Source organism: Doryrhamphus excisus, chromosome 20 (genome assembly GCF_030265055.1).
Source record: "Doryrhamphus excisus isolate RoL2022-K1 chromosome 20, RoL_Dexc_1.0, whole genome shotgun sequence".
NCBI classification, from domain to species: Eukaryota; Metazoa; Chordata; class Actinopteri; order Syngnathiformes; family Syngnathidae; genus Doryrhamphus; species Doryrhamphus excisus.
The window spans coordinates 13,621,519-13,638,165 of NC_080485.1; the positions used below are offsets into that span (position 1 = coordinate 13,621,519).

General features: G+C 38.9%; 1 protein-coding gene across 3 annotated transcripts in view; it reads left to right on the top strand.

Annotated features, from left to right (window-relative positions):
* The first annotated feature begins 8,276 nt into the window (after positions 1-8,276).
* Positions 8,277-16,647, top strand: part of chrm3a (cholinergic receptor, muscarinic 3a) — a 96,783-nt gene continuing 88,412 nt past the window's right edge. Inside the window, exons 1-8 of one of the 3 annotated variants that reach the window (XM_058059140.1) lie at positions 8,277-8,301; positions 8,360-8,455; positions 10,383-10,500; positions 11,502-11,709; positions 13,221-13,358; positions 13,439-13,501; positions 13,605-13,789; positions 16,234-16,388. The gene's annotated coding sequence lies outside the window, so the exon portion shown is untranslated. Of the gene's footprint in view, positions 8,302-8,359; positions 8,456-10,382; positions 10,501-11,426; positions 11,710-13,032; positions 13,359-13,438; positions 13,502-13,604; positions 13,790-16,233; positions 16,389-16,647 lie in introns of those variants that run through there. The other 2 variants (XM_058059139.1, XM_058059141.1) reach the window with 2 other exon arrangements.

The window sequence follows — 16,647 nt, forward strand, 5'->3', positions numbered from 1 at the left end:
TGGTTTAGAAAAAGTGTAAAACATCAAAGTGCCCCCCCGGCCCCCATCCTTTCATTCTTCATTTCCACTCTTTTCTCAAACAGCTACTGCTTTTCTTACCACCATTAGTCCCGTTTCAGCTACCTTATTTTTGTCGGAAGGCAGGGAAGCAATTGATGGAGTTCCTATCAATCTTGAGGCAAATCAACAGGAAGGAATGGAATTTTCATCCTTGGCTACAGCCTCCTTCACGGCTGCCATGCTTGTTTTTTTTTTTTTTTTTTTTTAGGGACAAATAAATAATATTCACAATGGCAAACAAGGCAGCTCATACTGTTATTTCCAAATTTGACTACGTGGCTCGATGGCCCGGATTCCCACTTTTCCATGCGCATTGTCTCATGACAGTCGGACTGACCTTCTGCTTTCTCATTCCAACTTTAATTTTTCCCACGGAGTATCTGTCTTCCCGTAAACAAGCATTAGCAGTCGTGATGAGAGAACGGGCCTTCCAAATTACCATTTAGATTGGACAACACCACGCCAAGAAATGACTCCATGAGGTTGACTAAGTAAGAGGAATGGCTGCAGACCACAGAGGAGATATGAACATCGGCGGCATTGCTTCTTCTTCTTCTTCTCTCTCTCTTTCTCTCTCTCTCTCTCGCTCTCTGTCTTTTTGTGCTTTTTCTCAAGCTTGCCAATCTGCTCTGGAGGTTCTTGTTTGCACAGCAATCTGAGCCGCTGAAATTTGAAAGGAGACAGGTGCTGCCTTAAATAATTGAAAGTGGCAAATTGGCTCACTCGGGGGTAAGCCATTGCAGTTTGGGAAGTGACCCATTTTTTTTTTCTTCTCGTTTCTCAGCCATGCGGAATCGTGGCTCCCTCAGAAAGATCAAGTGTGAGGTCTTCTTCTTTATTGCCGTGGGTCTTGTTTGTCATCTGTTTTCCAGACAAAATACTGTATGGACATATTTTTTTTTAATTTGTGCTTGTAGTCATAAGTTAGCCAGCTGTCACTGCATTTGCAGCTTGCAGCGTTTTTTTATCGTTTTTTTTTTTGGCCCAGGACACATAAAATGTGAGTGTGAATGGTTGTTTGTCTATATGTGCCCTGTGATTGACTGGCCACCAGTCCAGGGTGTACCCCACCTCTCGTCCAAAGACAGCTGGGATAGGCTCCAGCACCCCCGTGACCCTTGTGAGGCAAAGGGGTAGAAAATGAATGAATGAATCTTCATACTACATGTTCTTCTTCTAATATTTGGACTTTGTTCCCTCGACCCTTGACGGTAGAAAATGAATGAATGAATAATCATATATTATTATATTATGATATTATCATTATTATCATGTTATATTAAAGCAATTTGGGGGGGAAATTAGGTTGGGAATAAAGTCAAAATATTATGAGAATACAGTAGGAATGTGCCGATCCGATCTTCATAATTGAGATCAGGGTCCGATCTGGTGTATTTTTAAAGAACAGATAATATATGGGAGGGCTGCACGGTGGTTGAGTGGTTAGCACGGAGGCCTCACAGCTAGGAAACCCGAGTTAAATCCCACTTTCTGCCATCTCTGTGTGGAGTTTGCATGTTCTCCCCGTGCATGCGTGGGTTTTCTCCGGGTACTCCGGTTTCCTCCCACATTCCAAAAACATGCTAGGTTAATTAGCGACTCCAAATTGTCCATAGGTATGAATGTGAGTGTGAATGGTTGTTTGTCTATATGTGCCCTGTGATTGGCTGGCCACCAGTCCAGGGTGTACCCCGCTTCTCGCACGAAGACAGCTGGGATAGGCTCCAGCACCCCCCGCGACCCTCGTGAGGAAAAGCAGTAGAAAATGAATTAATGAATGCTTGATTGGATGGTCAGTAAACGCAACAGCAGTCCCATTGCAAACCCAAACTCCGAAAAATAAAAAAATAAAAAACAGTGGAATGGAAGGTCTCGAGCTTTTGCTTTTGTTGATTCTGAAAAACACGTAAAGAATCTTAAAAACATTTGGGTCGCAATGCACCACATGACATTTGGCTTTTTTTTTTTTGCAGCAGAGTGCTCCTGTTATATAAAAGATCTTTGACAAGCTTCCTGGTCTTAATTCTCCATTTTTGTTACTTTAATCATGAGCACCACTTCTAAGCTGGATAAGAGGATTTAAATGGGAACGTCTTATCAGATCCACTTCCACCCAGTCAAGGCGTCAACACTTGTGAACTTTGACTCACCTGAAAAAAAAAAAAAAAAAGGCTCCAGATTCCGTCAGTCAGGAAGTGTCGCTGTGTGAAGTGCGATCATATCATGATGATAAGCTCCGGGCTGTCCTGCATTTCTATCGGCGATGGAGTCACCTTGAAAAGATGGGGCTGATACTATAAGGCAAAAAGCGAATTCAGACATTATACAGAAATGTAGTTTGTGTAGGATTTTTTAGGGGACAAAGACGGAAAAAGCTAGTTGTGCCAGCATTCCTGGCTGGCTTTCGTTGAAGCGTGTTGGCCAAAAGGCACCGTGGCGAGGTCACCCAGGTACAACACAATCAGGGAAGGCTTATCGTTTACTCGCAGAACCTCTCTTTAAAAATGAATCCTTTTCTGTCCTGTATGTATTTAAATGAGACATAACGAGCAGGCTGTGTTTCCAGTCAGCACATATTACAATATGCCTGCGAACGGCAGCTACAGCATGTTCTGCTGTCAAGACATTATGGATGAAACTTTTCAAATTCATTAACAAAAGGCGTTTTTCTGGATATGAGGACACATATTTGTGTCTTTTTATAAATGAGAACATGACAAGGAAAATATATTTTTTTGTTCTCAAGAGGAAAAAGTCAACGTCACTTACTATTATAGAAAGTTAACAAGTGTATGTGGCTGCACAGCAGTCAAGTGGTTAGCATGCAGACCTCACAGCTCGGAGACCAGGGTTCAATTCCACCTAAAAAAGTTGAAATATTAAAGAAGTTGCCATAAAGTTGTAATATAATGATAAACCAACACAATCTAGAATTACAGTAGCTTTGGGAATGTTAAATATTAAAGAAATATCAAAGTCCAAATATTAGAAGAAGAACATGTAGTATGAAGATTCATTCCCGGAGAAAACACACACATGCACGGGGAGAACATGCAAACTCCACACAGAGATGGAGCGAGGGTGGGATTGAACCCTGGTCTCCTAGCTGTGAAGTCTGCGCGCTAACCACTCCCCCCGCCGTGCCGCCCCCAATCAAGCATGTGTGGTCCAAATCATTTTTCATCCACTGGAGTGGCCGCCAAAGAAAAGCATCACATCAACACCAACGTGAGAAAAAAAAAAACATCCTGATGTCAGTGGTTTGAGGTCAAGGGTCATCCTTTATGGCCCTACAATCAAACCCTGATTGGGTGCTGGTTTGTCTTTTGGCTGCGAGTGACTCATCTGCAGTCTGTTCACATCTTTGTTGTTTTCTTTGTCTTTGTATTATTTCATTATGGCCATAGAATCACCATGTACTGAGATGGTGTAGCCTTTATTCTCGGGGTGTCCAAAGTGCAGCCCGGGGGCCATTTTAAAAATTATCAAATTATTTTGATTTTATATTAATTTTATTATATTATATTAATTAAAAAATTACAAATACAAAGATACAAAGTTTTTTGTATCTCTTTCTGTTGTAGTCGTACCTCATTTATCACTGTTAATTGGTTTCAGACCTGTTGTAGTCGTCCCTCGTTTATCACTGTTAATTGGTTTCAGACATGCTGTAGTCGTCCCTTGTTTATCACGGTTAATTGGTTTCGGACCTGTTGTAGCCGTCCCTCCTTTATCACGGTTAATTGGTTTCAGACATGTTGCAGTTGTCCCTCGTTTATCACTATTAATTGGTTTCAGACCTGTTGTAGTCGTCCCTCCTTTATCACTATTAATTGGTTTCAGACCTGTTGTAGTCGCCCCTCGTTTATCACTGTTAATTAGATTAAGACATGTTGCAGTCATCCCTCGTTTATCACGGTCAAGTGGTTTCAGACCTGTTGTAGTCGTCCCTCGTTTATCACTGTTAATTGGTTTCAGACCTGTTGCAGTCGTCCCTCGGGTGTCCAAAGTGCAGCCCGGGGGCCATTTTAATAATAAAATTTAACCAAAAAAATGAAAATAAACCCACAAAGAAGGTGGGTTTTCAGGCTAAAATAGTCGAGAGAAGGTGGTATGTTTATGATTATTAATCTAAACCTAACCTAAATCTTAATCTAAACATATTCTCCATCTAAAATCATACATTTTGAGTTTAAACCGTATTTTTGAAATGTTATTTTATTGCATATTTTCTGTGGCTATGATAAGAATATGCATGGACCCAACTGGTTGGTTCAGACCGTATCTGTCCCCTTCCGAAACCCGCCTCCTCGCTCCCCTTTGGGTCTAAAAGAGCAGGACTCGGGAGGGTGGTGGGGGTGTAGATCTCGGGTTCAAATGCTGGGACATTGCTGCTTTCCTAATCCCCCCGGCGCAGTAGATTAGTAGAGACGTGGCGTTGCGAGTGCCAAGCGGCAAATTTGTATGCCGCTCGTCTTTTCCCCTCCTCTCCGCAGGAGTCGACTTTTTGCACATATTTATTCCGGTAAAGTATGCTAATTTACCCCTTTTGGCTTCACTGCCAAATCAAGCCAAAGCGGGACTTCATTAGCGTTGGGTCCTCTTGACCTGGGAAGGTCCTAAGGCGCTGCTGGATCCAAATTTAGAATGATATTTACATCACTCAAGCAGAAATAATGCAGGTTTCTTTCATGCTAGCTATTAGATTTTTCACTTTGCTGTTATTAGGAATACATACATCATATGTACTCATGCTAATTGGAATTTAGTTATGTTTACATAAGAAAAATATGTATAATCATACATGTTAATTTGCCTATTAACTCAAAGATAAATAAAATGCATAGAGAAAAATTATGTTAAAGTGAGAAAACAGTATTCATCCAGATGTGCACCAAACTTTTCTTTGTCTTCATTGGCCCGAAAATAAGTGGAAATATTTATTCACCAAAAAGCTGCAAACAAACGTCAATAAACACGTCTTTCCTATTAACTCAAAGATAAATAAAATGCATACAGAAAAATGATGTTAAAGTGAGAAAACAGTATTCATCCAGATGTGCACCAAACTTTTCTTGGTCTTCATTGGCTCGAAAATGAGTGGAAATAATTATTCACCAAAAAGCTGCCAACAAACGGCAATAAACACGTCGTAATAACAAGGCCAAGTTATTGTGAATCACGAGAAGCGATAAACGTAACGGAATATTAAAAAGCTGTCATGGCTGAATGAGGTGGAAATGAGCAGGCATGATTTATTTATTTTTTTTTAACTTTCTTTTAATTGTGATACTAAATTGGCCTAATGCGTCTGCGGAGACGGCATTATGATGATTGGCACAGGAGGCGAGGAGCACGCCAAGCATCCAACGTCGTCAAGCTAATTGGGACGCTCACACGGCAACAATTTAGGGCGTCTCTTTGTTCATCCTAATAAGCGACACAAACATTTTACCTCCGCCTGGTTGCAGCATGTTTGTTTGGGGTTTTTTTTCTAATGTAAAAGTTTTATTGGTAGGATTTTTGGGTTGATTGCAGGCAAATGCATTTTCTTCTCAAGTTCAGACGAGAAAAAAAAACGTTTTCATGAAAGACGATATAAGCTTTATTAGGAATTGAGCTGAAATGCAATGCAATTAGCAGAAAACAAAATAGGAAAAACACGTATTCTTTTGTGTCTGTTATTATATGGGAGCCGGGCAACGACATTTCGTTGGCAATTTCACTACTGTGTTTTTGTGCAATGACAATAAAGGGAGTCTATCTATCTATCTATCTATCTATCTATCTATCTATCTATCTATCTATCTATCTATCTATCTATCTATCTATCTATCTATCTATCTATCTATCTATCTATCCATCTATCCATCTATCCATCTATCCATCTATCCATCTATCCATCTATCCATCTATCCATCTATCCATCTATCCATCTATCCATCTATCCATCTATCCATCTATCCATCTATCCATCTATCCATCTATCCATCTATCTAAATGAAAACACACTGGTATTATCTTAAATACTTGAAATGATAGTAATATACGCTTTAAATTGAAAGTTTTGGTATTTATACTGGGCCAGTATTGACGATACCGACACTTTTGACTGAAACATTTTAAAAATTATCAAATTATTTTGATTTTATATTAATTATATTATATTAATTAAAAAAATATTTATTAAGTTTTTTGTATCTCTTTCTGTTGTAGTCATCCCTCGTTTATCACTGTTAATTGGTTTCAGACATGTTGTAGTCGTCCCTCCTTTATCACGGTTAATTGGTTTCAGACATGTTGTAGTCGTCCCTCCTTTATCACGGTTAATTGGTTTCAGACATGTTGCAGTCATCCCTCGTTTATCACGGCTAATTGGGTTCAGACCGGTTGTAGTCGTCCCTTGTTTATCACGGTTAATTGGTTTCAGACCTGTTGTGGTCGTCCCTCGTTTATCACTGTTAATTGGTTTCAGACATCCTGTAGTCGTCCCTTGTTTATCACGGTTAATTGGTTTCAGGCGTGTTGTAGTCGTCCCTCGTTTATCACGGTCAATTTGTTTCAGACATGTTGTAGTCGCCCCTCGTTTATCACGGTTAATTGGTTTAAGACCTGTTGTAGCCGTCCCTCCTTTATCACGGTTAATTGGTTTCAGACCTGTTGTAGTCATCCCTCGTTTATCACGGTTAATTGGTTTCAGACCTGTTGTAGTCGTCCCTCGTTTATCAAGGTCAATTGGTTTCTGGCATGTTGTAGTCGTCCCTTGTTTATCACGGTTAATTGGTTTCGGACATGTTGTAGTCACCCCTCGTTTATCACGGTTAATTGGTTTAAGACCTGTTGTAGCCGTCCCTCCTTTATCACGGTTAATTGGTTTCAGACATGTTGTAGTCGTCCCTCGTTTATCACTATTAATTGGTTTCAGGCCTGTTTTAGTCATCCCTCGTTTATCACGGTTAATTGGTTTCAGAACTGTTGTAGTCGTCCCTCGTTTATCACAGTTAATTAGATTAAGACATGTTGCAGTCATCCCTCGTTTATCACGGTCAAGTGGTTTCAGACCTGTTGTAGTCGTCCCTCGTTTATCACTGTTAATTGGTTTCAGACCTGTTGCAGTCGTCCCTCGTTTATCACGGTCAAGTGTTTTCACACCTGTTTTAGTCGTCCCTTGTTTATCGCGGTTAATTGGTTTCAGACCTGCTGTAGTCGTCCCTCGTTTATGACTGTTAATTGGTTTCAGACATGTTGTAGTTGTCCCTCATTTATCACGGTTAATTGGTTTCAGACCTGTTGTAGTCGTCCCTCGTTTATCACAGTTAATTAGATTAAGACATGTTGCAGTCATCCCTCGTTTATCACGGTCAAGTGGTTTCAGACCTGTTGTAGTCGTCCCTCGTTTATCACTGTTAATTGGTTTCAGACCTGTTGCAGTCGTCCCTCGTTTATCACAGTCAAGTGGTTTCACACCTGTTTTAGTCGTCCCTTGTTTATCGCGGTTAATTGGTTTCAGACCTGTTGCAGTTGTCCCTCGTTTATCACGGTCAAGTGGTTTCATACGTGTTTTAGTTGTCCCTTGTTTATCGCGGTTAATTGGTTTCAGACCTGCTGTAGTCATCCCTCGTTTATCATGATTAATTGGTTTCAGAACTGTTGTAGTCGCCCCTCGTTTATCACAGTTAATTGGTTTCAGACCTGTTGTAGTCGTTCCTCGTTTATCACGGTTAATTGGTTTCAGACCGGTTGTAGTGGTCCCTCGTTTATCACGGTTAATTGGTTTCAGGCGTGTTGTAGTCGTCCCTCGTTTATCACGGTCAATTAGTTTCAGACCCGATGGTGATACTTGTCCGGTATAAGCACAAATGCCAAACTGGTCCTTGTGGATTTCACAATGGTAAAAAAATGTTAAAAAATAATCTTGGATCCAGAGGGGGGGGGGGGGGGGGTGATCTGGATCACGCAAATAATTAGCCAGTTCTTCCAGGTCCCATTTCCAACAATTCCAGAATATTTTATTCAAATAGCCCCAAATAAAATATCGCATTTGTCGAAATATACGGTATATGTCAGTGATAACAATAGTGATGATTGGACACCATGTGATATTTACATATCAATTCAGAATTTATTTTATTCACATGGACTAACATGACCACAACTATAGTCTCCTTGCTTTGCAGTTAATATGCATGACAAACAAAACGGAAGGTGTACATAACAGGCGTGATGCTGTGGACACCAAAGGTAACCATTGTTATTGGATTTCCAGAGTTCCTTTACTTTGTCGATGTTGTCCTTGTAGTTGTAGAAGATCGCCGCAGTTTCGGAGAACGCATCATGGCAGCGACATCATGTGACAGACAGAACAATGAAACGCTCCTCCACAAGATGGCCGAAGGTACATAATGCACCTGTCCATCCACCTGTTGCCACATTTGGGTTTGATGGCGCGTCAGGAGATGTTTCTCATGTAAACTATGTGCATCGGCTCAATCATGTTGTGGGACGTAAAGGTTGATGGTTACCAGACAGCGTTATTGCATCTGTCAATCAAGGCTTTGAATCCAACCTGTAAGATGGACTTTTTTAACTGCAGTCAAGTAAAAAAATGACGATACCAGCTTTTATTCAGTTTAATTGCTCATTTTAACGCCCGGTACAACTAAAAGTACGTTTCCTTTTTCAAATATAATGATGACAACAAACATAGCTCATAAGAGTGTCATTTAAGAGCGTGTATTTAGCCATTTGTGGTTTTCTTGCTAATAACTAAAATCACTTAAAAAATGACGATACCAGCTTAGTTTTATTCAGTTTAATTACTCACTTTAACGTCTGGTACAACTAAAAGTACGTTTCCTTTTTCAAATATAACAATGACAACAAAAATAGTGTAATTTAAGAGCGTGTATTTAGCCATTTGTGGTTTTCTTGCTAATAACTAAAATCACTTAAAATCACTTAAAAAATAACGATACCAGCTTAGTTTTATTCAGTTTAATTGCTCACTTTAACACCCGGTACAACTAAATGTAAATTTATTTTTTCAAATATAACAAAAATAGCTCAAAAGAGTGTCATTTAAGAAAGTGTATTTAGCCATTTGTGTTTTTTTTTGCTAATAACTAAAATCACTTAAAATCACTTTAAAAAATGGCGATACCAGCTTTGTTTTATTCAGTTTAATTGCTCACTTTAACGTCTGGTACAACTAAAAGTACGTTTCCTTTTTCAAATATAACAATGACAACAAAAATAGTGTAATTTAAGAGCGTATATCTAGCCATTTGTGGTTTTCTTGCTAATAACTAAAATCACTTAAGTTGTCTCATCAATAGTGATGGCGTTGTGCTGCAAAAAGTACCTTAGGTCATCTCGTATGCTCGTGTTCATTGTATTCATCAGGTAACCTACCTGTGGTGCTACCGGCCATTAAAATGAACACGACATTGAAGAAATAAAGTTGATCAAATATAGTTTTATGATAATTGTATATCACAAAGCTGGCTTAGATGATTTCCACTTTTCAAATCTCATGTCCATCCCATGGCGTACGCTTTGTAATGAGCCTCCATGATCCAGCATCCACCCTGTCTTGATCTTGATGAGTCCAGCACCAGATGTTCTCCTCCTCCATCATCATGATGAGTGTATATGGAGATATATACCGTAGGTGGACGCACGCACGCCTCTTAAGTTCTCATCTTAGCCCATCTCCTCCTTTTGCTTATCTTCATCATCCAAGAAAGCCTGTGAACATCTGGATGTGTCATCGCAGAGCTCAGCCAAGAATCTGCTGCGGAGGCAAAAAGGATGATGGTCTTGTGGTTTCATCCAGGACTTATAAGGCCTCAAAAGTCCAAAGTGAGGCCGCGTCTGCGGCGATCCATCCTGGCCTTCTTGTTTTTCTGCTTTTGTTTCCTCGCTGTGGCACGCTCCCGTTCCTTATCACGCGGACGCACGCTCATCCCAAGAGCGCTTTGAACCGCCCGACCTCCGATTTGCAGTGGTCGGCCATTTTCTGTTTGAATTTTTTTTTCCACTGATCGCTTTGCAGTATTGTAACACTGACTTGGTGTTGCTGGATTAGGGAAGCGCTGATGTTTCCTCAAGGATGCTTTTGGTCCATCTTGTGTGTCTATGTGTCAACAAAGAGATTATTTGGGGTCGTTATTTGACCTTGAGATCATGCTCTTCCAGACAAGATAATTAGATCTTTTTTTTTAATCGAAAAAGGATGATCCATAAGGCTGATGATGTTTATTAATTAGCTAATGCCGCAGTCGTCATTAAAAACTCTTGATAATCTGGCTTTTGTTCCAAAGGGCTGCTGACGAGAGGCAGATGGTCCGGTGGAGAAGCGGGTCTGGCGGTGCCGTCGCTCCTCGGTGGGCTTCAGCAGCTGCTCCGATTTAATGAAGAGGAATTGGACATCTTGCGAAGGTTGTAAAGCGGCTCGGTGGACGCGGCCAAAGATGGAAAATTTGGATGCTGTTGTCCGGCCAACATCACAACATAGCATAGGAAGCACCGGATGCAATATATGGGAAGAATAGCTAGTCTGTTCCAGGGTCAAACTGGACCCATCAAATAATAATAATTTATTAATTGTACAGGCTAATAAGTACAAATGTAACATCCAGCTGTTTTACAAGTAAATACATGAATGATAATGAGTGTCTTCCCGATTTCCTGACTGTGTGGCCAATGTGCTAACCACTTGTCCACTGTGCGACCCACATAATTTTCATAATAATATGTAATATTTAAATTAAATATTTAATATTAATAATCTATGCTAGATCGAATAGTATACTATAGTATATTATAATATACTATAACAGAAAATAGTGTACTATTTTGACTTTATTCCCATAATACTACAACTTTTGCCCCACCCGTTTTATTATTTATTATTTAATTATATATTTAATTATTATTTAATAGTAATGTAAAATATTAGATATTAGATATTTAATATTCTATGCTAGATAGAATAGTACACTATAGTATATTATAATATACTATAACAGAATATAGTATACTATTTTGACTTTATTCCCATAATACTATAACTTTTGCCCCACCCGCTTTATTATTTATTATTATTATTTAATTATGTATTTAATTTTTATTCAATATTAATATAAAATATTTAATATAAAATCTAAAATATTGACATCAAATATTTAATATTTAATATTTAATATTTAATATTTAATATTTAATATTTAATATTTAATATTTAATATTCTATGCTAGATAGAATAGTATACTATAGTATATTATAATATACTGTAACAGAAAATAGTATACTATTTTGACTTTTGACTCTCATAATACTATAACTTTTGCCCCACCCACTTTTAGGTGTCCGACCCACAGGTGAGTACTCTTGTCATATAGAAGATCTTTGATGAGTGTTGTGGTTTTCCACCATGCAGGAACTCAGACTATGGACCTCGTCGAGCCACTTCAGTCTCCTTCCGTGCACCAAGAGAAGAAGTCCCGCGGTGATGAAGGTCAGACTCGTACGTACGCAGCAAGCGAGAGGATGAGAGCCTTTTTATTGGTGTGAAGAGTGGCATGAGGAGACGGCCATATAAGGCGGGAGGCGAAGCTGAAGCTGATGGAGTGCGAGCACCTGATGAGGTACAGGCCGGGATAATTCAACACGTCGGTGCTATTCACACGCTGCGTGCACACACGTGGAGCGTTCCAAGCGCACGTACGGGCAGCACCTCGGTTCGCTCGGCTGCTGCAGGAAATCAAACACGAGTGCTTTTCGCTGTGTCGCTCCGGGAACAACATATTAGTGACAATGGAAGGTGGGAAGGCTTTTTTGGTGCTGCTGTGGAATACATGCAGTTTGAAGCAGGCACACTTTCACCATAAATACTCTTTGACTGCAGGCCGCAAAACCGAATGGGCCAGTATCGACAAATTTTCGATACTTCGATACTCGACTATTTTCGAAATTTTTTTAACGTCTATAAATGCCATGAAAAGACGTTGACATTTGTCAAACTAAACAAACTCTGCTGGAATGTTGATAAAATTCAGCAGCGCCCATCGCCAAAGTGTGGCCCGGGGGCCGTTTGCGGCTCACAGCTTATTTTTCTTTGGTCCACGACACAATAGAAATGATAAACAAGACAACTAAAAAAAAATCTAACAGCAAAAAAATTTATAAATTGCAATAATTTGTCAAATAAAGTAAAAATATTCAGAGAAAAAAGTTAGAATTTTATGACAATAACCTAATATAATGATGAAAAGTAGCATAAACCTGAAATTAAAATTTTTACACAATTCAGTTGGGAAAAAGGTATAATAATGAGAATTTACATTACAAAAATAAAGTTAAATTACTATAGAAATAAAGTCAAAATTACAAATTACATTTAAAATACATTTAAAATACATTTAAAATACATTTAAAATACATTTAAAATACAAAATTACATTTACAAGACGAATGTTGAAAAAGTCGAAAAAAAAACAGCTGTAATTGAATCCGAATATTAAGAGAAAAAGTGGCTATTTTATAAGATTTTTTCTTTTAATTTTACTTATTTGTATTATTTATTTATTGTATTATTCATTTATCATTATTCATTATGTATTTATTTATTTTATTTCTTTGTATTTTCTTTGTATTTTGTATTATTATTATTATTATTATTTTAATTATGTTGGGAAAAGGTATAATATTATGATTAAGTAAATATTATATATTATATTATTATTATATATTATTTTTATATTATATTAAATATTATAATAAATATAAATATTATAATAAAGTAAAAATATTATGTGAATAAAGTCATTTTATTACAAGGAGAAAATTGTTGAAAAAGTTGAAAAATAAAGATAATATTTTCCAAACAAAAAATTGGAGAAAAAGAGCAAAGAGTGAAGTTGATGCTAATAATAAGCATTTTCTCCTATGTCTCAAATCTGTGATTTTTTTTTTTAATAAATATGAAATTGGCCCTTGCATCCTTTCATTTGTCAGTAATGTGGCCCTCGGTGGAAAAAGTTCAAGATGAGAAGCGTCTCTTTGGGTGTAATATCCACACACTTTTCCGCATCAAGCGGAGCAAAACTTCTTTCCACTTTCTTTCGTGGCCATCTGATGTTCTCTTGACACTCTCAAGATTGGCGGTGGAAGATGTGGAGGAGGTTTGGACCCGTGGCCTCGACACAGCGTCTCGGTTATCAGTGTGTTCATGCAGCTCTCCCAAAGTCAGACGGTGTGAAATTGCAGCAAAGTCGAGCGGCTTTGTAGAAAAAAGGTGAGTTTGTGTACTCGGTATATATTTTTGTCCATAAATCTTAACTTGGTATTTGGTGTCTGTGTTTATTCTACTTCTAGGTGCCTCAGAAGTCCATTCGCCATATCAGCATCTTTCTCCTCCACAGCAGAAGACCCTATTATGTAACTTTACATATCCAAGACAAGCATGGAAATGTCAACATGTCCCATTCATGCATGCCTGTGACGGTCCTGTGTGTGTGTGTGTGTTTTCTCCGAAATATAGCGTGTGTGCGTGCAGGCAACGGGAAGTGTGCAGTGAGGCTGAGCAGGAAGCTCCACGAGGCCTTCACATTGGTTAGGTCCTCGCCTGCAGCCAGATGTAATTGGCTTATACACATTCCTGCTGGGATTAGCTCTCCATTTGTGTCGGTGGCAAAAAAGACGAGAAAAAGATCCGTGGAAATGTTTGTAAGTACATCACAGGCAGCTGTCAAAACACTTGATTGATTCATCATTCATTTGCTGATTTTGTAGAAATCATAAATTGGCATACCAGAGTCCTAAATAACGATTTTTTTGAAGATGCGAGCCGTGTCTCGACTCATTTTTTGCTTTGAACTGTGAGCTAAAATTTGGCTTACGAGCTGCTGTTTACCAGCAGGCATCACCAAGGACAGCTATTTGGGCGTGGGGGCTTATGTGAATGTGACATAAGCACATTCACATAATGCACATTATGATGTATTGTGAAATGCATAATAGCATGAAATCCACATCATGCGAGAGGCGGGGTACACCCTGGACTGGTCTAATATGATATTATAATAATATTAATTCATAATTTTAATAATTAATATATTATATTATATATTAAAATTAATATATAATTGATATATATTAATATATTTCATTCATTTTCTACCGCTTTTCCTCACGAGGGTCGCGGAGGGTGCTGGAGCCTATCCCAGCTGTCTTCGGGCGAGAGGCGGGGTACACCCTGGACTGGTCTAATATGATATTATAATAATATTAATTAATAATTTTAATAATTAATATATTGTATTATATATTAAAATTAATATTTAATATACATAATTAATATTAATATAATAACTTTCCTGAGCCTAATTTTACTTTATTTTGTTTCTTTATGCACATTTTTCCTATAATATTTCAAGCCCAAGCTACTAAATTTACATTTTCCCCTCATAATGTTACTAAAAAAACATTCAGGGGCCGCACTTTGGACACCTATGTTATGCATGAGTGCTGCTGGGACTGGGGGAGCTGCGGTTCACTGAGAAAAACATGAATTCCAACATGTACTGCCTCATGACAGTTTTCCAACATTCCATGACACGGAGCTCCAACATTATGTAGGAGCCTGGAGTTTGTTACAAGGTGTGTTCAAGGACCACCGCTCGTATTAAATATACAAAAACTCTGGAATGTCTAACAAAATAATGGTCCATATTTCCAAAATTTTATACATTTACATAAAATTAGATTGGCAATTTTTGTGTGTGTGTGTATGTTTTTATCGGGCATGTTATTGTAGACCCCCGCCTTAAAGGGGCCCTATCATGCTCATATTGGCCACTTAGTATATTGCATTGTGGACTCCTATAGAGCAGCTACACACAATAACCCGCACAGGCAGCTTTCTAGATTTTCCAGATTCTGCATACTCTTTCTGCAGTGTTTTCCATGGACTTCCCAAATACACAATTCCCAAATTGTCTCCACCCTCGGCCCTCGTCTAGGTACGCCACACACTCCCAAACGCTCCCGAGGACTTCCGTGTATGTCAGTCCGCGTTTACTAAGTGCAGGCAATCTGCAGCCATGATAAGGAAGTCCGGATCGTATTGATGTCAGTGGAATTAAACCGAAAAATCGAGTGTGCAGAGCATCCAAAACCTCATGATATGACATATATTATATTATATTATATGACTCATTATATGACATATATATATTATATGACTCATTATATGACATATATATTATATTATATATATTATATGACTCATTAGATGACATATATTATATTATATATATATTATATGCTCAGCTGCACGGCGGTCGAGTGGTTAGCACGACTCCAAATTGTCCATAGGTATGAATGTGAGTGTGAATGGTTGTTTGTCTATATGTGCCCTGTGATTGGCTGGCCACCAGTCCAGGGTGTACCCCGCCTCTCGCCCGAAGACAGCTGGGATAGGCTCCAGCACCCCCCGCGACCCTCGTTAGAATAAGCGGTAGAAAATGAATGAATATTATATGACTCATTATATGAACAGACACCCCTATCATAGAGGATCTTTGACTAGTGTTGCAGCAGTGTGTTCCTCTCATATAAAGGATCTTTGTAAATGGATCCCTCTATTACATGACATCACAGGTAATTAAGTATCAAAACACCTGTGCTTAGTCCAATTAACTCAACTAAACTAACTCATTTACTTGACTTTTGTGTCCTGTGCAGCCATTGGGGCAAATAGTATTACTGATTTAAATACCCTTACATGCTTTTGCTTACATTTTGAATAGATATTAATATTTTTCGTATAGACTCACAGGAGACTTAATTAGGCACACCTGCACCAACTTCCGCATCTCACTAAAACATTGCTTTTTAGACATAAAAGATAAATATTAAGCCAATTATTATGAGCTGATAACAAATTAGCACAATTTTTTAAAGATATTATGAGTATAATTTCGATTATTTACCGGAATGGATCGTTTATTGGCGTGGACTATTTATTCGGCGGAGGAGTCACCTGCAGACGCGTCACCACCTCGCTGCCCAATCATGGCGCACTCTCTCTTTCCGTGCGCCTTCGGACATCCTCTCGGTGGTCCTCCTCCTCCTTCTGCTGCTGCTTGGCTCCAATGTGCTGCTCGCAGAGGCGGCAGAAGGTGCCCAACCATCCTCCTCATCATCATCGGCTTGGTGTGAGTGGACTCGGACTGCAGCACCCGAGAGAATCCCGGTTCCATTTTGGATTGTCCACTTTTCCCCAGCGCTCCCGTTCGAGTCCTGAGTGATTTTTCTTCTTGAGGTAAGTTAAAAGTTCCATTGTCGCTTTTTTTTATTAATACAAGTTGAATAATGATGCTAAAAAAGTGCACTTAAACAGTGTCCTGTTGCGTAAAATGATGCCGCAGGACGCACGTTTGCGGTGTATTTGCGATGCCCATAGATGGTCACCACGCAGGAAGCCTATGGGGGCTTCCACCACCTCGTACAGTAGTGTGTACTGTACATCCGGTATGTGCTTTGCATGTGTGCGGATGCTGTTGATGGGAATGCCATCTCTG